The 24,001-nt window shown below is 34.6% G+C and overlaps 1 protein-coding gene across 11 annotated transcripts in view; it reads left to right on the forward strand.

Annotated features, from left to right (window-relative positions):
- The window catches only part of LRRC72 (leucine rich repeat containing 72), a 116,477-nt gene that overhangs the window by 7,660 nt on the left and 84,816 nt on the right, over window positions 1–24,001 (forward strand). For 2 of the 11 annotated variants that reach the window (XR_004953900.1, XR_004953902.1), the window contains 2 exons: window positions 1,034–17,088; window positions 17,873–19,820. The exons of 5 other annotated variants lie outside the window; for them this stretch is intronic. The gene's annotated coding sequence lies outside the window, so the exon portion shown is untranslated. Of the gene's footprint in view, window positions 1–1,033; window positions 17,089–17,872; window positions 19,821–24,001 lie in introns of those variants that run through there. 4 more of the 11 variants (XR_004953901.1, XR_004953904.1, XR_004953903.1 and 1 more) reach the window with 4 other exon arrangements.

Here is a 24,001-nt window from a genome sequence, read left to right on the forward strand (position 1 = left end):
TTGGGTTCATTGTTCTAGTGTTAATTCAAATATATTACCTCTGTCAGCCACTTCCCGTCATCCCTAAACACACTTATAGTTTTAATAGCATTTCTAGAGGTTAGTTGGGATGTTGCTCGCAAATGCTAATGAACAGCTTGATGGTTTACCCTTTAACTCTTTTGAAATCTGAGCCAAAGAAAATATTGTTCTACCATGGGCCAGACCCGCATTTCTTTCAACCTATGAATTCTAATTCTGATTTTGTCATTATGTACCTTACATAAATGGTACAGTCTATTAACCTCTGACCTTTACCTCATTTTTATACATAAGAAATGTGACACTCCAAATTCAGGTCTTTCTGTAGATAATTCAAACCAAACAGCACATGACAAGATTATTATCTTTCATTTTCTTAGTATTTCTTGCAAAGTTAATTATCAACTGTCTTAACAGTCTACTTTGTTTTTTCTGTATACTAACAAGGGAAATAATAGTGGCTATTTAGCCTTAGGACTGAAAGATAAATTTGACATAATTCATGCTACCGAAGATTAATTTTTCATAAAAACCACTTAGGAACATGTTAATATAGATGGTATTCCTTACCCATATTTTTGTAATATAATTATTTACATATTATAAATCATATAATAATCTTAGAAAATATTACTGGTACCTTCTGACAGAAATTTTGTTTGTATATATTTTTATTTTTTTACTTTTATTTTCTCTTTCATTTCAATGCCATATTATATCATGTCTCATACCTGACAGAAATTTTGATTTCTGTCATCTGTCATCTGTACATCTGGAGTAGACCCAGAAGTATGCATTTGTAATGGGCTTCCTTAGATGATTCTAATGTAAGTGTGGGCCAGAGTTAAGTAAATACTGAATTAAAAAAGAGTTCTGCCCAAATTCACATTACATTCAATGCATTTAATTTTAAAACCTGGAGCAAAATGTATGTAATATGTTAATCATGCCATATAAAAATGGTATAAGAAATACATTAAAACTGTGTTTTATTTTCTTGTTAATTTGTAAGGAGGGAAACACAAGTGCTGGGGGAAGAAAGATGGTAGAGAAATGGAGAACTGAATCATTCCCCAGGTATTCCGACTGACCTGTCTTTTAAAAGACATTGTCTGAGAGCCACCATGTCCTTGACCACCACTTAAGCAGAATTGAAATCGTTGCCTCGAACTCTGCCCTGAGCATAAGCATGGAACTAAAGGGTGCAATCACATTGAGAAACTAAAAGAAACTGAATCCTAGAAACTAAAGAAAGGGAATGACTTCTGTGCCTAAGGGATGTCGGAGACGTGAATCTCTAAAACACTTTCTTAGAAAACAAATGGCTAGTCTTGGTAGTGGCCAGTTTTCATAATTTGTGGAAGGGAAGATCATACAAATCATCAAAGAAGGGCAACAGCTAAAAAAAAAAAAAAAAAAAAGGAAGATTTGCAATCCTGCAAAGAAAGATACTGGCAGCAGCTGTTCCTATCCATTTGAATTGCCACTCATTACTAAAGCAAGATTTAAAGAAGAAAAAGAAAAACAACTAAGCTTTAAGAGGTAGATGCTCTCAGAGAATTCAAAGCCATGTGTGTTATCTGAGGAATAAGAGAAGAATGTGGACATTTGAGCATGGCATTACGACCACAATCACTCCTGCCAGCAACCCCCCTGCCAAGCATAGAATTAATATAGGAGGAGAGCTGTCCACTAGAGTCTGAATAGAGTCGTCATTGCTTTATAATGCCTTACCCAGGAGGGTACCAAATCTGGATCATAAGTATATCAAAAGAGACCACAGCGGGCTGGCAGTACAGAGAGACAAAAGTAGAATGGATGAAGGGAAAGAGAGAAGACTGAGACAGACACCAACAGTACAGTCTCTTCAGTGATATGAGGATATGAGGATATAAACAAGCTTTTAATTTTTGTGTTTTTTAAGTGCTTTTTTGCTCTCTAGCATGGGGCACTTACTGAGCTAGCCAAAATTAAAAAGAGGAGGAAAGGGAGGAGAAAGGGTGGGGGAGGAGGAGAAGGAGAAGGCGAAGAAACAGTTTGGGCAGATGCTGCATAATCTGGTTAGGAGAAAAATAAACTGGTCTGGACAAGAAGCACTTAGTGATGACAGAAAGACAATGTTTCCTGTAGAAGTAAATTGTGGCAGACTGCAAAGAGGAATAAATGAGGTCATTGTGTTTTTATGCTGTATGTGAACAGAAATAAGTTAAATAGAAATTAAGTACTTCCATTTGTGACCATGGCTACCACTAATTGGCTTAAGATATAAGTAAAAAAAAAAAAAAAAAAAAAATTAACGAATAAATGAAAGAGTGTTAAACATGCCAATGAATATAAACCTAAATTCATGAAAATCAATTTACACTTTGCCTGCAGAAAAATCAGCATATTTTATTCTCCCCACCCAAAAAAGTTGGTTCGAATTTAAGTTTGTACTGATCCCCTTCACCCCAACTTCATATTTCTTCTACGTCCCTGAGTCTTTTATTCTTTAAAAGAACTCAAGACCTTTACACAAGATAATAAGTAAAAGAAAAAGACCTCTTTTTATCAAATCTTTCCTTAACAATTAGTCTCTCTTAACTTTATAAAAATCTGTGACTATTAACTGCTATAGTACAATAACAAAACTGTGTACAAAACTAACCAACACTGGCCCTGAGCAAATTTCAAATTTCATTATGTTTATCTTTGGCCCTCCTGACTTCTTGCCTTCCTAGCCCATTTTTCTTTCTCTCCACTATCTCCTGAATTGGATGTCTCAGTATCAGCTCTGCTGCCAGGAGTTTACCTGTGGCTTTCATCTGTGGACTTAACCCTGCCAGTCCTCCTGATCAGAACAGGCAGCTCCATCTTTTATGAGGACTGCATGGTGAGTTGGTCTCCTTGCCTAGAATTGCCTCATCATTCATGGATGTACCCACCTCCTAACAACCTTCTTCCTGAACTCGACTCCTATTGACCCATGTATTATGATTGGCTTCTGCTTGGAATTCCACATCTCTTTGGCATATGTAGAATAGAACCCCTTTTTGAGTGTCCGGACTTGAGTCACCAGAGGGCCAATCTCTGAATAAGTAGCTAAATAACTTCTTTGAGAGAATTAATCGCATAAAAACAAATGTTACCCCTTGACTGGCTTTAAGTGTCAGTCCTGTGAATTCTGATGCCTGGATCTCCCTGGGATGTTCTATAATCTGACCTTGACTGACTTCCCATGCTCACCGGATGCTGCTGCTAAGATTTGGGATCGTTCAAGTTATGACGCTAAGGCCCTACTGCCCCTACTAAACCTGGCTCTCAAAGTGATAAAAATCCAACCATCTCATTTATCCTGGGGAATACCAACTAACAGTTGTTTAAGACATTTCCATTTTAGTAAATATCAGAATCGTAATCTAAAGGCATAATAGTCTAAACATGGAAATTCCCAAGGCTTAGAAATAATAGCAATAAGTCAAGAAATATACCTTACACATGAGGCCGATGAGAGTCTTAAGAACAATTTACTTACTATTCTTTATTTTTGAACGGATGGCCAAAGATAAGTGTGCTGCATGATTGCTAAATCAGATTAAGTTGTGGAGAACAAGAACTGTATTGTTTTACAACTTTTTTTCAGTTGTCTGTTGCTATATAACAAACCATTCCAAAGCTTAGTTAAATAACACTATTTTATTGCTCATAATTCCGTGGATCAGGAATTTGGGAAGGGCTGAATGAAGCAGCTCATCTCTCTATTTAGAGTCAACTGGGGTATTTCAACTGGAACTAGAGAAGGATTCAACATGGAACTCATTCATAGGTCTGGGGCGTTGGTACTGGCCATTGGCTGGGGCATCTCAGTTTTTGTCCACATGATCTTTCTCCAGTAAGGTAGCCTGTTCTTTATATAGTGGATGGATTGTAAAAAAGCAAAAGTAGATTCTATCAGGCCTCTAAATTCTGTGACCAGAACTGATACAGCATTGCTTCTATCTCAGTATATTGGTCAAAAGAAGTCACAAGTCCCAAGTTCAAAAAGAGGGAATATGGCTCCACACCCTGATGCAAAGAATGACATGCATTACAGGGAATGGAGGAATTATTAATGGCCATCTTTGCAGACAGTCTTCTACAGACACCAGTCATTCATTTTCAGGATTCTCATGTCTTTAAATCAGATTAGCAACATCTACTCAAAAGATACAGACTCCATATATCCCTGGCCACAGCAGAGCAGAGGATTCAAAGAGTTATTCCCTGGCCTCCTCCCAAGAGAGGAAGAGGTCAAAGAAAAGTAGGGTGATCTGTATGGCTCTGTCTGTTCTTCAGAATCCTTTGTTCCTACAGGTTATTCACTGAGCTGTCAATAACTGTCCAAAACCCCCTCTGTTTTTACCATTATAAAAGCCAAAACTAGGGTTGAAATATTAGCAAAGTGAGTATATACCTAAGATATTGTTTCTGTAACTAAAGATCCTATTGTTACACAGTCTAAGTGATAGACCAAGAACTGATCTCCAAGTCTTTTGGTTTATAAGTGAAGCCTTTCTCAGATCCAAACTGTATGGGCTAGCACTTTATTAGAGAATGAGATGGTGGTGAGGAGGGTTTTCATTATTTTTTTTTATTGCAATCACAAACGTTAACTTGTATTTAACTTTCATTAGAGTTAAAACTATTTTGCATGATGGCCTTAATTTAAAATTCAATAAAATGAAAAATATGGGGAAATATTTGCAATAACAGAAATGACAAGCACAATTCCTTTGAAAGTCTATGAACAATATGGAAGATGGCTTCTGTCATCCCCAAACTGAAAATTGTAAGCTCTGAGTATTACAATTTGTTATGCCCATTTACTCTAAAAAAAAGAGCCATATATGCAAAATGATATGGCCTTTTTTCTCCACGTATGGTTACAAACTCAGCCAACCTGGGATTTCTTAACTTTGAGCCTACACATCTTGAAAATGGAGCCAAAGGGCCCAGTGTCCACTAGAGATGCACAAACATGTTTCAAGTGGGTGAGTGACTGTTGTCAGCTTTTGATAAACAGCCCCTGGTGGCAACACTGGGAGAGAAATAATGTATTTTGCCTAATTTCTTCCATATAGTCACGGTGTTCTGCTTAAACAATCTCTTTTGTCTAAATTAGGCCTCTCTTCTGAAATCATGTATGCCACATCTGAACTGTGCATTGCTTCTTCATGTCTTTGGAGTGGAACTGGATTGAGGCCTTATCTTGTGGGAGACCTCTCCAGTTCCAAATCCTCTGAAGAGCATTAGTTAATGTGCCAGACCAAAAAAACAGTGAAAGAAACTGTCAACAGATAAGGAAAATCGGATGGAGTTGGAGAGGGAGTGTGACTTTGACTTTTGTCATTGCTAGTATATTGCAAGTTCTGATTCCACTGCAAGTGGAACTAACAGCAACTAAAGCAAAAGCAGCTTTACCCTGATAAGCTGCAGATTGGGAGGGAAAAGCAGGTCCAGGTCCTTCTTGGCACAGAACCTAGATTAGTAGTTCTCAGTAAAGGCTACACATCAAAATCACCTGTGGGGTTTCCAGAGGTGCATATGCTGCATCGAAATCCGAGGCAAGAGCTTGAAAGTGATTATTCTGATGAGAGCCTCTATTGGTGGTCAGTATTCTAGGTTATACACAAAGGTGAAAAACCTGGCCTAGCTTAACCACTTGTAATTCATCAGAGTGAACAGAGGGCCTTATTGCATAATGGGTTGAGCACTAATCAAGGAATAGGTCTACTTTTACTCTGTGGTAACAGACTTGTTGAATAATTATAGCTAATTGCATGTCTTCCATTTCAGACACAGTATTATGTGCTTATATGAAGAATTCTTTCAGATCCGCAACTGCTTTTGTGAGACAAAGGTTATCATTGCTCCCTTTTACCAATTCGGAACCTGAAATTAGTGACTTGACAGAGGAAGTGACGAGCCGTGATGCCAGGTCTGTCTGAACTGTACTGGCTGCTGAAGGACAGGATAGCATTTCCAGCCTGTCTTCAGTACTCCTCGGAGTGAGGTTCAGCTCTTTCATGCTGATTAATCTTGACAAAATATTAAAACAAACAATTCTTCAGTGAACAGTGGGCAATATTTCCTACAGCAAACTGGCCTGGGCAAAATGAGATGAGCTAAGAAAGTATTGAAAACTATAATATGCCTTAGAAATTAAGATTTCTTTTAATATTGAATGTCAGCTCTTACATCATTACCCTCTAGTATAAATTATTTGTTTCTTCAAATATTGCTACTTCATTTTATTACCTGAATTCAACATTTTCTATTATTTCAAAACTTTTATTTCAAAATTTTCTGACATAGGCCACCATGATTCTTCTTGAATAGATGCATATTATAAATAAATAAATTGAAATTGAGCCCACTGTTAATGATGAAATATTCCCAGAAATTACATACTGACTCAATTTTTAATGGTCTTTGTTGTTGGATTTTTAAAAAGCTTTTTGAACATCTTAAATATGTCCAATTGGTACAACACTGAGACCTCTTACAAAAATCTTACTTTCATGTCCTCAATAACTTGTTCTAGCTTAATACTCAGGGACCAGGGTCACCATGTTGCAAAATTCCTGAAGAAGCATACTGTAAACTTTGCTACCTGAAGTTGAGTATTGCAATGGTACAGACAAAACTTTTATTTATTATTTCATTGTTTTTTGTTAACTAATTTTAGAAGTATTGGATTTTAGTGTGTGTGTTAGGTTTGGGATTTTAAAAAAATGATTCTGTGTGCTTAAGTTACATGTTTTAGATTCTTCAAAGAAAGGATTAATTAAATTTTGCTTATTTTTCTTCCTGGTAAAAACTATTCATTGAGCTAACATCTGAAAAAAATTGAATTTCAATATTACCATAAATTTGAAGTGGAAAATGTTTTTCTGTGAAGGAGGAATTTGTGAAAATTGTTAAAAAAAATAATTAAAATGATATTCAACTAAAGAGTTTATTGTGGGAGGGAAAGTGATCTCTTCTTCGTGAATGGAAACTAAATGTTTTCATAAAAGTGGTGTAGTTATTACGACAGTGAAAATTGTAGTAATAGTTGGGAATTGAATAAAATGTTACTAAATTTCAAAGGCTTCCCTTTTAATTCAGTTTTATGTGATTGTCCCTTGAATGAAGTAATGTCAAAGTATTTCTCCTTTGTGTGCTTGTATGGTAGATATTTATTTGTTTGAAATTTCCCTGTTTATAATCATTAGCATTCAAACTTTCTGACTGTCAGGTTATCAAAAAGTTGAAAAGTGCAACCCAGAAACAAATTGGTAGAAGGAAATACGAAAAACTAGCATCTCCCTAGTGTTTGTTAGAGACATTTATGCTTGGAATCTCAAGAACCGATTTTTTTAGATTGCTCATTATTCACTCTTATGGCTTAACAGACACCCAGAACTCAATGCAAGTACCACTTCCACTGTACCACACACCCTCAATGACTGTCCCCCTTTTCAAAGTTGTTTAGAATTCATTGTCTATTACACCAGTGATCTCCAAAGAAAGATATATGTACCCTCAAGAGTCTGCAATACAGTCCATTAGGACATAGGAAGTACATGTTAAAATTTCTATTTGTTTTGCTTTCCTTTTGCATCTTTTTTAAAATTTAATTTTTGTGAGTTTTGTAATGTGTTAGTATAGTATGGTATGTATACTATTTTTAAATATTTAAAATGTATATTGCTAGTGCATGCTCAAAAATTTTTTAATAACAGAGATCCACATCCAACAAAGTTTAGAGCCAATGTTCTATAGTTCTTTACTCATTTTAACATTTAAGTAATGACTGAATCTTCCTGGGCTCGTACTATCTTTATGATCTTAGGTGAGTTGTGAAATCTATGTACAAAATAGAACTAATAATGATACATTGCAAAAGATGTAGTGATGTGTGCGTCATTTTTGTGAGATAAATTTTGTAAGAGCTAAAGTGCTGTTCAAATGTGTGTGAACACTTTGGGAGCAGACAATAGTTCATTTGTGTACACTCAGGACTTTTCACAGTGGCTGGCAAATAGAATATGCTCAATAAATATATGAATGAATGAATGAATGAATGAATGAATCCATATATTATTAACATTCTTATGAGAAAGATCAAGATATGATGGAACATATAAATGATCATAAATGAAAAGAACTAAGTTAAGTCTTGATGTATCCTTGGCCCTGTGATTTTGAAAAAGTCATTCATCTTTGCTGAGCTTAGTTTCTTCTATAAATTAAGCATAATAATATCATTCTCCTACCCTACCTCATAGGGTTGTTTTCAGAATAAAATTTTTGTGAATTAAATATACGAAAGTTTATCATGAACTTTAAAAAAAACTATGCTAACATTAGTGTTTATTTCTTATGTTTCTATCATCTTCTCTTCGTAAATTGTACTTAACTGAAAGGAAAGGTTCCTCCCTGCTTTATGCTTTAGTTACATTCCCTCTCATGTCTAATGCAATGCTTTACTCATAATGAATTCTTGAAAAACAGAAGGAAGGAAGGAAGGAAGGAAGGAAGGAAGGAAGGAAGGAAGGAAGGAAGGAAGGAAGGAAGGAAGGAAGGAAGGAAGGAAGTGGGGAGGGAGAGAGGGAAGAAGAAAGGAAAGAAAAGCTTTTTAAGGAATGGTGGCCTTTTATTTTCAAACCCGTCCATGCTTTTGAGCAAAAAGGTGGTGGTGTTTGAGGGGTTCCAACCAGTACCAGCTTGTGTCCCCCCAAGCACTTTCTATCAGTAAAAAGGCAAAGCATGTACTAAAGAGAGTGCTTGATTTATACCTGTCTAGGCAATCAACCTGCCACCCACAGAAGTGTTGGAAGTTTGGCAGTTAATCAGCAAGGCATTTTTTTGTGCTCTATTCTCTATTGATAATCCTTTGAGTTTGTTTCCTAATGGTATTTCATAGTCATTTTGTCCCATAATGAAAGCTCTGTGGATAAGGACTTAGTCTATACCTCCACAGCATCACCAGTGCCACAACAGTGCCTGTTATGTCCCGGGTGCTCAATAAACACTTGTTAGATTAATAAAGTAACTAACTCATGGAAATGAAGAATATGTGTACTCAATTAAAAACTAGAAGTATTTATCCAGTCATTGATTTGATTTAATTGAGTAAAAGTTTTCCCTAATTTCTGTCTTTATAGAAAAGATTGAACAAACTAGAGTTTGTACTGAATTTTTTTAGTTTTTAACCTTCATCTCATATTCAAATTATATTACCATTTCTCTTTTATGTTTATGTGTATGCATGTTTGTTTTAAATATATATAAATAATGGCCGTCCTTTTTATTAAAACCCATTCCTATCTAAACAATTTTTCTGAGTACCATATTTTATTTTTGAGAAAAAGAAAAAATAATCACCATGTTTGAACGTAAACACATCCATTCTCTCCATTCTCAGAGATATGCCTTTCTTTGGACTAATTATACCTTTTTCCAAATTTATAACCCAAGGAATCATTTTTCACACAAACCAGAGAGGTTATAGAATGTATTTTAGAATTTAACCATTCTATCATTATATTTATTTTCAGAAGTTGAATTATGAGCTCAAAGATTAGAAAATAATCACATTATTGATGTTATTTAAATATCCTTTCCCTAAGACTCAAAATTTAAATGTAATTTTTCTCACTGTTCTAAATAGAACTTTTCTAAAGCAGTTGAATATTCTCTCTACAAGGTTTATAGAGTAACAATAGTGAGGGACCCAGAGTTTTATCTAGTTGCTCAATTGACCAATTAAGTTTCTTTCTCTTTTCTCACCCTACCCACCTCTTGGTGAGTCAATTAAAGAGGAGTGAACTGGCCAAAAGGCAAGGAGTGAGGTAATGAGGAGAGGCAAAGTCCTGGATAAAAAGAACTACGTGATTAAATCCAGACTAAGCAAGAGTTGACTTAAATGGTCCTTTCTAAAGGAGGCTTCATACTGTTGTCTCCTAACCAGTTTGGCACGATCAGTTGATTCTCTTGCAGATGCTTTAACCTGACGGTGAGCAACATGTAGTAGTCTGGTTACCAAGGTAAGAAATTGGTAGCACAGAGTAAGTGGAGATGAATCTTTTCCTAATCAATCAGGGTTACATTTCTTAGAGGTTGCTTTAGCCTGTTACATATTAACAGCATGTTTTAAACATATTTTGTGCTTTTTAAAATTGATATAATTATAGAAAATTTTCCCTCTCACAACTTAATTACAGGACAAAATAATGATGAACCCTTAGCTATTGACTCATGTTCATATGCTAGAATGCCAGGGATATTTCATAGTAGATTGGCATAATTCAACTTCTTTTGGATGGATGACTAAATTGGGCCCAAGTAGAACTTAATTGAGAGTTTAATCTATAAACATTTATTTACTACAATACAGTGAGATTCTTTTTTAAGTAACAGATTCGACTCTATTAAATATATGCAATAAATTTTCCAGATGCCTAACAATACAGCCAAGGAAAAAAATGCTTTGGAGGATTGAAAAAAAGATTCATGCAATATCTGGACCTAAGCTAGCTAGCAATAAATAATTAATCCATCTAAATTATGTCTGTCCATAATGAAACCAAAGTACCAGCTTCCCAGATGTTCTTAATGTCACCCATCCCATTACAAGTCTGCAAATGCTGACAGCACCTCCTTTGGGGCAGGGGAGACGTAAAAGAGAACATACGCTAGCGGAATGGGAGAATGCGACCATAGGCCTGTTGGGCAGAATAATTATAGTTCTTAAAGCAAGAATACTCAAGGAACATTGCATAATCGTGCGTTACTGGAAAATCACAATGATCAACTGACCAGTCTACAACATCCTCCACCAGAGATGGGGCACCTCCTTTTCAACAAGTACCCTTGGTACTGGAAGACAAGTGGCAGTTGTGAATTGCCAAATGTGCTGCATATGTTGACTGCCAAACAAAGGATCATTTTTTTTTTTTTCAGTGTGTCTTTCCTGTCATGGATACTTGATTTATATTTGCTAGACTCTCTTTACTTCCTCATTGCACTTATTGCCATTTATCTGTTTTCTTATTTGCTTATTTGTCTCCCATTCTAAACTGTATACTAACCGTGGCCACTTGTACTAGGAAGAGAGATAGTTTTTTAATCAAGTTTTAATTTATGCAGGAAAGTTCATATATACTTAGTGTAGAGGTCAACGAATTTTCACAAGTCGAGCACAACTATATAACAGGTGTCCAAGGTAAGAAATAGACTAACAGCACCACAGAATACTCCTGCATTCTAAATTGTTAAATTCCACTGGTAAACATTTCCTGACTTCTAAAAGCCAAGATTTCTTTTGCCTGTTCTTGGACTTAATATAAATAAGATTATACAGCATGTATTGTTGTGTGCCTGGCCTCTTTGGTTCAACATAAGATTCATATTTTTATGAGATTCGTAAAAATTCTATGTTTATGAGATTTATATTGTGTGTAGTTGTACATCACCCATGTTGCTATGCAGTGTTACTTCTGAGAAGATGCCATAATTTATCCGTTCTACTGCTGATTTATATTTGGGTAGTTTCTAGTTGGAACTATTCCAAATAATGATGCTATAAACATACATTCACAACAAATCTGTCTTTTGGTGCACATATGTACGTATCTCTGTGGTACATATACCTAGCAGTGTAATTGTCAGGTCATTCCAAAGTGGTTAATTAAACTAGTTTCAACTTTTACCATTAGTGTGTGAGAAATGTTATCTGGTTGATTCACCACTGTGTCTCCTGCATATGTCACAGTGCTTAGCACCTAGTGGGTACTCAAAAACTTTTTGGCTAAATCTAATTGATATATGTTAGAAATATCTAAATGACTGCTAGCATTTCATTTATTTTTTCAAGTTTGTAAAAAATGAGAACAGTTTCTAGTCCACTTCATAATTTTGCGAAAAGCTATTCCTAGATAATCAGTTCCTAAAAATGAGACTTCACCATTTAGTGCTGTTTTCTAGCACAAATAGCTGATTCAATGGAATAAACAGTATCAATTTGACAACATAACAGAGTATGGATATGTCAGCACTGAAAGGCATTTTAGTCTCAACTTTTTCAACTCCCCTTTATACAGTTGTGGACACAGAGGCCTAAAGAAATCAAATTAGGTGCCCTAGGATTAAGAAAGCATTCTTCGGGTTCATACTGCATATTCTTTTTTTCTCTTTCAAACTTTGAGTTGAATAATTATTTCATTTGTGTAATGTGTTTTGCCAAGAACAGGACAGAATTTTTTATTGGTATAAAAATGTGACCACCCCCAAGAAACCTTTTTTTTCATTAGTCAAATTTTAACAAATTTTCATTGCTATTTAAATTACTTAGATTTTATATTTGGGATAAGATTCGCTCTTTTTTTACATGATATGATCAGAATGAGTTCTTAAGATTGGATAGACATTTTATTTGTTCATTTCTTTTTACCAAATGCATCTAATGAATAAGACCATGTTGAAGGATAATAAGTCTTTCTTTCGTCTAAAGATTAGGTACTTTATAGTGAATACAATAAAAATGGAGAGAAATTCAGTTCGATATTTAGTATGTTTCTACTCAGTGATTGGCAATACTCTGAGGAGGGTTAAATCATTTCAGTGTTTCAAGGTCTGGGACATAGACTCAATTTGGATGAAGATATGTGTAGTAGTTTCTACTAATGACTTCAGATTTTGAACCCACTATTTGGCTTTAAATTCGGTCATGTGACTTTAAATTCAGTCATGTGACTTTCTTTGGAAAATGGAATGTTAGGGAATACAAGTGGCCAAAAGCTTGAAAAGCACCTGTGCTACTAGGCTTTCTCTCTTGAGCCTCTCCTGTGACCATGAGCTACCCATGAGTTCCCACAGGAAGTTGAGAGACATGTAGAACAGAGCCTAGCCCAGATTAGCTGAGGTCCAGTTAACCTCCAGATATATAAATGAGTCCAGCGGAGATCAACCAGGCTAATCTAAACCCCGTATAGATCAACTGATCATCTTCCCCCCAGAAAACCATTAAATGTGTGATCTAAATAAGTGCTTGTTACAGTATACCACTGAAATGTCATCGTCATAATGCAGTGGTATCAAAGACATAGGTAACTGATACAATGTCATTACATAAGTACAGGTTGATAATGACCACATTTGCCAGAAGGTGGTAAAAGGTGCAGGTGCCACAGCAAGAGCAACTTGGTAAATAAGAGGGTAATCCAAGTTAAATGTATAAAGAGTCTTTAAAACAGGACTGCAATTAGGCATAAAAGAGCTTAGAAGTCACGCTTTGTCCTAACAAGTAAAAAGCTAAACAAAGTGAAAAAATCAACAACTCTCCTTAGATCTGTCTGAGAAATAAGGCCACAGGGTAAACCACTGTCCCCAAAATGACTTTTGTAATGTCTTGCAGATCGGGAATCGACCTTTGGGATCCTTTCCATCCATCTAAACTTATTACTAACACATTTTATGTGCCATGTTTTGTCTTTCCAGAAATATCCTAGACTCTTCTGTGAGAATAAACTATTTACTTACTTAGGCTATTGCTAGGGTCTATTAAATCTCGGGTCTCATAATGACAACTTTTTCAAGAAATAAAACAGTGTAACTAAGGGATAAAGTGTAGGGCTGTCTAAGCTCTCTTAAGTTTCATGAAGTTAAAAAAATATGCTAACATTGACAACTTTTTGGATATGGCCTGAAAGCAATTTACTGTAAACATCCTTAAAAGGAGCTTAGGACCAAGAAAGAGGGAATAAAAATGTCATGATATAACTGTGTGCCTCAACTAACCCTATTCTGATATTGAAAACCATATCAAAGAGAGCATGCATCAGTTAGACTTGAACAAAACCTACTTTGTTTCATCTACATTGTTGAAATTTTTCTGTTTTATTAGACAATGATTCTTTGTGTTAAGGATAGTGTATATTTACTGTAATTAGTCATCTGTCTGAGCCTCAAAAACCTGCTTGGGATGCTGATTTTTACCTCCATAAAGAACTGAATTACAGAATCAAGAAATATGATAGAGAACTGGGAGCGTGACATTGAGTCGAAATAATGAGCCTAAAAAGAGTCAAAAAAAAAAATCTTTAAGGAAAACACCATCCTCATGGAGTGGACTTTCCATAAATCCATGACAAATACTGGATCCAACCTTTGCATTGAACTGCCTTTCCCAGCAAACCTCACAAATATTTCAGATTTTATTAATTCATTTACAGCTGTCTATTTAGTACTCATCTGCTTCAAGAGGAATCTCAGACACCTGGGAATTGGGGATTGTACAAGGCCCACCATCGATAGGACATGTAGCTTCAGCCATGGTTCCTTACCATAGCTTGGGCGACATTTCCCAAGGTAGGAAGAATAAGACGTGGCACTCCTGACCATCTTGCTATCTGAGGGTCTCAATAGCCTCTTCCTGTCTCATAGCAACAGTTAATCCCAACTCCCTCTAAAGGATTCTCTGTTTTGGAAAAACAAGAGAAATTCTTTCTCATCAGAAGGTAACAACCTATTATGCAAGAGCTATACAGATGGTATAAAACATGTTTTGCCTTTCCCAGAAATTTCAGTTCAATTGAAGAAAAAAAAATGATGTACACAAAACCTAGTGTTATTAAACCGTCGATTATGTGGTTCAGGTTATAGCAGCAACAAATGAGATAGGCATCTAATAAAATTATTTCTATTTTCATTTCAAAGAGTTTTATTGTTAATCCAATGTTTAATAGAAACAGCTTACTAATCAGAGCTGTTTTAACTTGTATGTAACAGTAGTTTCACCTATGGAAAGCAAACACAAAACAGGAGAGAAAAGGGGGATTAATAGCCAACTACTATTTTTAAATCATCAAGTCATACCTTATTTCTATAAGAATTATATAGAATTATAAAAGTAATGAAGTTATTTTCATCTCCATGTATGAAAATTCTACTGTTTCTAGTGTGCTTACCTTTTCTAATATAAAAAAGACATGGAGATTTCATATTCATAATACCGACATTAATTAGGAATATAATGTATCTAAAGGGTATAAAAGAAATTTGCCAAGCATATGAAGAGTATACTAGTATAAGAAGTTTCACCATTTTTAATGCCAGTAAATTATGTTGAAAGAATCTTTAGCAACAAAGATTCTATTTATACTTCTTCTAAATATCTTTTTGCGAGGCCAAGGATATAATATACTTCCAGATACAACAGGCATATTTTCCTGGAATTTTGCCATTGCTTTTTAGAATGGTGTTAAATACATTATTTCTATGTATGTTATTATCTTCTGGATTCCCACCCCCATAAAACCATATTGGCATATAGAAGAAAATACATATGGCAAAGAACTTAGTAAATAAGGGAAAGATTAATCAGGTGGTGATTTCAAAGAGACTCTAATTTGTAATGCACAATTACTGATAACACAGAGTAGGAATAGAGAATTGAGAAATGTGCAAGAAATGTTTTGAAGTACAGTTTAAATAAACAGTATAAAATCTTGGCACAAATTTTCCAAAATTATATGATGTTTATTATATTCAGAGAATATAGTCAAGTCTACTTGTTCTTCTTTTGTATTATTATTATTTTTTAAGCTTTATTGATCCATGGTAGTACATTTTATCATTTTATCCTGTTCCTATTTCTAAATGTTTCACAGGTATAATGCATTAATATGGTTATTTATAATACATAGGTAAATTGTGTATTTGAAAACAGTACCCAAACATTTTTTCTCATGAAGAACATGTTCAAAAAATGTAGAGAATAACTTTGTAAAATTAAAAGCATAATTATAAAAGCCAAATTATAGAAAGAAAAAAACAGAATAAAGCAATTGTCTTAACATTTAGGGTTGGATTGGCATACTGTATTGGAATTATGAAAAAGGAGGAATGAAGTAAGTGAAAAACTACTCTCTTCCTTTTGTTGAAGAAATGAATGAAGCTGGATGAGCCCTGATATGACATATGGATAAAGTAAGCAAATATAATAGTAGTCAAGGCTAAGTATAGAGGCAAAGGAGAATGTGTGAAATAGTTTCTTACATTATTTGTCATCTCCTTTGCATTCTCTTCCCTTGCTAACTCTTTCTTATTTCTTTCTCTTTGTCCCACCCCTGATCTACTTTCTGGACCAAGGGCTTAGAAAAGATGGAGTCTCAAGCCTCCAGTCTACATTCTCCTCCATCCAACTCTCTGGTTTCATCTTAAGAAATATGAGAACATTAATAATTACAGTAACAAGTCACTATGAGCCCTTACATTCAGAAACTCTTCTAAGGTTGACATAGTTACCCCATTTTACAGATGAGGAAATTGAGGCACATATTGCTTAAAGTAGTCAACTATTAAGGGCAAGACCAGAATTCAAAGCCAGGTATCCCGGCTCTAGTACCTGTAACCTTGACTACTTTGTAATACTACCTAACAATATGCCAGATAAAATGCAAGTGAAATTTGAATAGATTCCCCATTTAATCTTTTCTTTGTATCCCCATTCCTAGGATTCCGACATTCTAGACCATTTATTTGGATCAAGTACCAAATTACCACTACTGGATTAAGCCCAACATATGGCTTTTTCAAGTGTAAGGGAGTGAAATAAGAGAAAAAGGGAACTAGTCAGTTACAGATGTTATTTTTATGTATTCAGAGGTAGGTGAAGAAGAAACTGTAAAATTGGCAATGCTTCTTATCCTTTGTACATCTGAAGACTGTGCTCAGCAATATAACCACTAAGCAAAGCCTGGCACAGCTGTTCATTCTTTCTCCTCATCTTTTATCTATGTAGTGCTTTCCCCTTAAAGTGAGTCTTTGAAATTCTGAAAGCTGAGTGCTTCATTTCCCATCATTCCACACCTAAGCCAAGTTTCAAAATTGGCTTTGATGTATATTTAAAGTGTCTTGGCATCTTGCTGTCATCATTCCCTGGATCCGTCCCACTCTGTGAAACTGTGATATGATCATCACTATCCCAAGATACCAGCTGCATACGGAACCATGATAGTGTCCATGGGTTATACTGATGACTGCTGGAGAGAATGCAAATGGGTAAGGGAAACATATTTTGAAATCACGTAGGAGTGACGTAGCTACCCTTCTTTAACTCTATAGATTTTAAACTTTAGGGTTTCATTCTTGCCACAAATTACAATAGCAGCCAAGCTTAAACATATCAGATTCAAATGCTTTTTTTCTAAGATTGAGGAATAAGCTTAACATAGTTCATAGTATTTATATTCTAGATAATTTTTTTTTTGGTGAGCATTATAGTATTTGGTGAGCCATTCTCAGTTAATGTGTGATGAATTTATAAATTAGATGTTTTTCTCTTCTAAACAGTATGCTAGTTCAAAGCTTGAATGGCTTTCATGAAACAAATGCCCAAATAGAAACTGATTTGCAGTGAATTCACCTATGATTGCATGTTTTTCATGTGCTACATGAGATATTGCTCAAAAAATGTTATCTCAGTTTTTGTGTCTTTTTGGTTTTCAGTGGGTTGATTTGTTTCTTGAGGTACATGATACCTAATCTTAAAGTAAGGCATCTGAAGTTCTCAGAATTTCTCCCAAATATTTCTTTTAGATTCTCATCTCAAGTGTAAAACAATGAAATGGGAAGATTAATGTTGAAAGGGACCTTGAAGAGCATCTTAATATCTATATTTTATAAATTAAAAAGGAGAGAGATTCTGTGATGATTCATCGGCTCTTCAGTGCAATACATGGTTCCAAATATTGTGAAGAAAACAGTACACAAGGGGATTGGGCCAGGCAGCTTATATTTGGCTTTCCATGTCCAACCTTAGTTCTCATCCTGCCCTTTGCCCCAGGCTGACCAATGTGGATTAGATTCATCAGCTCCTAATCCCATGGCCTGCAATAGAGTCGGCCAGTGAAGATCCCTGGCAGGAGATCAATCAGAAGGAGGAAGGATCCAGAAGAATGACAAGGGTATTTATCCCCTGGCTCACTGACTTTTATGGTTCCTCTGACTGACTACTCAGATTGACCGTAACCGCGACTCCTCTCAAAATATGCCTTTACCTTCCAGGCTCAGATAACCTTATCCTTCTCTCTTTTCTTAGGGTCTGTAGTTACAACATGGTTGCTGTTGCTGGCCCTAGGTTCCTGTACTATGACCTGTGCTTTCCCTGTACCCCACCCAGACTTTTATAATTGGGGTAAATAAATTCTCCTTTACCAATTCTGAGGTGTTGTGTGTTTCCTTTTGGGATGCTAACTAATACAGAGATGTCAACTCGGGTCTCAGGAAGTTTACACTTTAGCTATATTTCCCAACGCTATTTAGAAGTAGCAGATTTGAGATTAGAATTAAGGTCTCTTAACTCCTGACTGAGAGATCCCTTAAGTACCCCATATGACCCATAAACCAGCTTAAACTGACCCAATAAATGGGCAGGTATATATACTTTGTCACATACAGGATTTTTTAATCTACCGATAGTATTTAAAAGTTAGGAAAATTCATGTAAAACATATGGATATTTCGGTGAAATTTTGCTATGTGTGGGAGCCAATTCGAATCAGCCCTCTTTTGTGTGCAGCTTTTTCCTATAGTCTACACCATTTTCCCTTGCCACACTCCCAAGTTGTTGGTCCTAGTAGGCGATGAGGTTGTAAACTTTATTTTAATGTGCTTGCTCTTCCAGAGATGTTTGTATTTGAGAGAAATTTAAAAAAAAAAAAAATGTTAAATAATGATCTTCTAGTGGTAGAAGATTAGGTATCAGTAGTTACAAAAAAAGCTGGAGAGAGGGTTGTTTGTTTGTTTGTTTGTTTGTTGTTTGCACCAGGAAATGAGAGCGGTAGAACTTCTGATAGCCTGGAAATTACACAGTGTTTGAAGATTCTTGTTCTGGGAAGCAGTCCCAAGAGACTGGCTTTTCAGAACTCATTCCAGAGCTATGCTATGGTGTTGCTTGTGTGTCCTTACAAGCCTTTTTCCCCTGTCATCAGCCTTTTCCAGGTCTTCATTTCAGACCAGCATACAGCTGCTCTGGTATTGTGATTATCTTCCCATTGAACATGCCTAGCATTACTACTGGTAATAAAAGAGATAATAAAACACAATGGAAAATCCTGAACCCGGAATGTCCAGGAACCACACCTATTTCAGTTTAATAATATTACCGAATCCTAAATGTCTTAATTCCAAAAGAACACAATGATCAAAAAAGAGCCTTGTTCCAGCTCCAACATCTGTTGGAAGCATTCTCTTGGATTTCCCTCCCTCCCCCACTATTATATGAGTTAAGAAATGGGGATATAATATACACTTACACAAATACAATTTGTCTTTTAAAAAAAGTATTACCCTTAAACATATGGTAATGACTGAGAACCAACTAACGTTATGCAAAATCAGCATGGTTTGCATGATATCTGGTGTAATTTATAAAATTCTTCATATTTTTGGAGATTGCCATACATAGCCAGGCTGATCATCTAAATTTTATCTGCCCCTCTCAAGAAGAGCGAATTAGTTAAATGGCATTTCCCAGAAGTATATAATTATTTTAAAATATCTAAATATTACAAGAAATATTTACAAGAAATATATACAAGAAATATTTAGTGTCTTAGGTGAACAAATCTCTACATTTTTGTTTGCTTGTTTGCTGAAGTTGTCTACAGCTATTTCCTTTATTTATGTAATCATCAGCAATAAAGTGTTTTTACTTAATATGTGGAGACTACAGGAAACGGGAACTTTTATGTTTAATAGCAATGTTTAGAAGAAGACTGAAAAAAGCAATTTATAAGTACAAAAATATTTAAATAATTAAACAGAAATATCTCTATAAAATTTCTAATAACTTTATACAAGAAGATAGGTTCTTTTGTGTAAGTTATTGCTAAGATTATGCCTGCTTAAAAATAAAGGCAGAATAATTTTTTCCAGTATATTTTTATTTTATTAATTTTTAAAACTAAAGTAAGTGGACATACAATATCATTGTTAGTTTTAGGTATACAGCATAGAGATTCTATATTCCTTATGACATGATCACCATGTTAGGTCGAGTAACCATCTGTCATCATACAAAGTTATTAAAATATTCTTGACTATATTCAGGGTGCTGGATAGTCTATCCACGTAACTTATTTATTTTATAACTAAAAGTTTATACCTCTTATTCCCTTCACCCTTTTCACCCCACACTCCTATCTGGAAAGCATCAGCTTTTCCCCTGCATTTATGAGTCTGTCTCTGCTTTATTTGTTTATTTGGTCCTTTAGATTCCACATATGAGACCATATGGTATTTGTCTTGCTCTGATTTATTTATTACTTTCCAGGTTCATCCATGTTGTCACAAATGCTAAGATTTCATTCTTTTTTATGGTCAAGTAATATTCCATTGTCTATGAGTATCACCTTTTCTTATCATCTGTTGATGGCACTTAGGTTGCTTCCATATGTTCACTGTTGTAAATAATGCCAGAATGAATATAGGGGCCATATATCTTTTCTAATTAATGTTTTGGATTTCTTCAGATAACGCCCAGAAGTGGAATTGCTGGATCATATTGGTAGTTAGTTTTAATTTTAATTTTGTGAGGAAATTTCATACTGTTTTCCATAGTGGCTGCACCAATTTACAATCCCGCCAATAGTGCTTGAGAGTTCCCTTTTCTCCACATCCTTGCCCACACTTGTCGTTTGTTGATTTATTGATGATGGCCACTCTGACAGGTGTGAGGTAATATCCCATTGTGGTTTTAATTTGCATTTTCTGATGATTAGTGATGTTGAGCATCTTTCATATGTCTTTTAATCATCTGTATGTATTCTTTGGAGAAATGGCTCTTCAGGTCCTCTGTTTTTTTTTTGGAATGTTTATTACGTTATTGAGTTGTATGATTCCTTATATTTTGGATATCAATCCCTTGTTAGATGTATCATTTGAGAATATCATCTCTCATTCAGTAGGTTGTCTTTTCATTTTGTTGATAATTTCCTTTGCTGTGCAAAGTTTTTAGTTTCATATACTTCCATTTGTTTATTTTTACTTTTGTTGCCATTGCCTAGGGAGATCAATCCAAAAAATATTGCTAAAATTGATGTTTAAGAGTTTACTGCTTATGTTTTCTCCTAGGTGTTTCATGGTTTCAGGTCTTACATTTAAGTCTTTAATCCATTTTAATTTATATTTTTAAATGGTGTAATAAAGTGGTCCAGTTTCATTTGTTTTGCATGTATCTAGCCAACTTCCACTATGCATTTATTGTTTGTAATAGCCTACCTCAAATTTTTGTGTTGATATTAACATTCCCTTCTAAAATATATAATTTCCTATTTTATGTCTAGATAGTACAATTTAGATAATGGAGCATTTCAGCGATGCACTATGAACCTTGCTCAGAATTAAGATTTTTTGTAATTTTGCATTTAGCAGTAGGACATTTGTTATTTTCTTAATTAGATCACCACTTGTTCACCAATGTATTCTTAGAAACTAACAGACAAAGATTGTATTTTCAACATTACTAAATGAATGAATAAATAAATTAATTAATTTCAAATGTCATAAAATATTTTGACTAGAAATATCACTATCCCACTTATATGACAATATGTATGATTTTCAAAATGAGAACTTTCAACAAAAGCATAACATCATTACTTTTTAATAAAACCCAATTCTCATTATAGGATACAGCTGGTTTTTTATATAATTTTCTGTAGAAAGGGGTAGGTAATAGAGTGGAAATGGTTTTCTTTTATGGAGAAAACTTCTAATACCTTTCACTGGTCCTTAACATCTTCCTGGTATTTCCTCAAGTTTGGACAAAATGTGGGAAATGCCTGGTAACAGGCTATAGTCTCAGCCTTCCTGGAGCTGGGTCTTTAATTTCATCTTATATTGTCTTCCTTTACCAGGTTATTGTTTATTATTGAATATGGCCATTTCATAATAAATCTGACCAAAATCTTGATCTAAAAATTTCACGATTGAGAAAACTGAAAACATTATCAGAAGTAGATAGTAGCATTAGTCACATCTGCCTTGGTGGGAGTTAGTGTGACAAAATATGGTCATATTGTTTGGGATAACAAAACATGAATATTTTAGTCTGGAAGACACATTAGTCACTATCTAGTTCAATTCCCTTATTTTATGGATCATGTAATTCAGCCTTAGGAAGCATAAGACACCAGTGTAAGTTTGCCCAACTAATTAGTAGCAGCTCAGTCTAAACTATAGCTCAGTTCTTGTTTCCAAGTTCACAGATAAGTCAAATTGAAAACTTTAATATTACTTTTTTATGTCAAACTAAGTCACAGATTAACTGTCAAATTTTTCTTAATTAGTATGCAAAGTGGACAAAAGGAATCAACTCAGGAAAGATGTCAACAAACAGGCAAAATGGCAACTCTTCATTAGGTTATTAAATACATTTGGTATTTTTTGCCCTTGGTTTGTAATAAGGAAATCTGTGACAAGAAGGAGTTGGATTTATTTGTTGTTTTGTTGTTGTTTAAACTTTCTAAGCTTGAGGAAGTAAAAAGAACAAACCACACACACACAAAGGAAATATTTTATAATATGTCAATCACAAATGAAAAGTAAGAGAGCAAACAAGAGAAATGAATATTCAGAAAGTTCCACTTAATAAAAATTGTCAACTACTTAACATAAAATATAGTGTCGATTAAAAATTGTAAATGATTGTTAAAATGTCCTGGTTACTGGACTGCTGGGATCATTCTTTCACTTTGTCTTTGAATACCAAATTTCGGTTAACACCTCAGTGACTAAAATAACTCAAACAATCATTCAGTGAAAACTTGCCAGTATTATAACATATAAGATTTTTAAATTTATGTAAATTTAATGACAATAAATTTCAGAAAAAAAATATGTTCCTACTGAAAAATATGATGCTTATGTTTTAATAATGTTATCAAACTCTTGTTCAGCTTTAATAATAATGAACTTTGTCTCAATAAGTGTGTATCACAGACAATGTCAATTTAGACATTCTGTCCCAGATTAAAGCACCTAATCCCACCACTAAAAAATGAAATCAATAATACAAGGTAACTCTTGGTTTACAATTACTAAAATTCAATAGAAAATATTTAAGTTCCTTTATAAATCTCCCAAACTGTTTCATTCTTTATCTGTAACAGAAAATAAATCTTTCAGCAGGTTTGCCAATGCAGATGATAAACTATCACTGTCTAATTTGCACTGGAAATAATTATGCAGTCAGCTTGGCATTAATTCAGTTTAATCAACTCTTGAATCTAGAAGTTGAAACATCTTCCTACTGGGATTTCTATAGTAGTTGTTACCCTATAGCTCTTCCAGACAATTTGCAAAATATGCAGGCAATGTCAGCAGATGCCATGTTAGCTCAAGAGTCAGGAATGATGGGAAAATCAATAAAATTGAAAATGATACTGACAAGGAGAATGTTTTTTGGGACACCCATTCTTGTATGTCTCTCTTTGTGGCTGTAACGAAGATTTCTAGTGGCCAAATGTCTACTTACTTCTCAAATGTAGACTTACTTCACCTCAAACTAGACCTGTATTTTAATAAGCTCCAATGAAACCAAGATGGAAGTCATCTCTATCTGCCCTTAAGGGAAGGAAACATTCTAACAAGAGAATGTGCTCTAGCACCAAGAATCCTAAACATTTTCCCACTGAATTCCTTCAGAGTTTCTGCAAAGATTCCATGAAAGATTTGATATGCATTTCATTCTTTATTAGAATTGTATGACTATAAGAAGCATAGAAATGCTGAATTTAGGAATTGCAGTGAATTGCCAAATTTAATGCGAGAAACATTTTCAGGAGTTAAGTGTAATCCAGATGATACTTTAATTCCAGAAATAATGAATTAAATTTTGAATTAGTTTCATGGTGATTGCAAAAAATAAAAAATATTGCAACATACTAAATTTAAATCTTCAAAGGCTTTA

This window comes from Rousettus aegyptiacus, unplaced genomic scaffold, assembly GCF_014176215.1.
Source record: "Rousettus aegyptiacus isolate mRouAeg1 unplaced genomic scaffold, mRouAeg1.p scaffold_m13_p_13, whole genome shotgun sequence".
Lineage (NCBI taxonomy): Eukaryota > Metazoa > Chordata > Mammalia > Chiroptera > Pteropodidae > Rousettus > Rousettus aegyptiacus.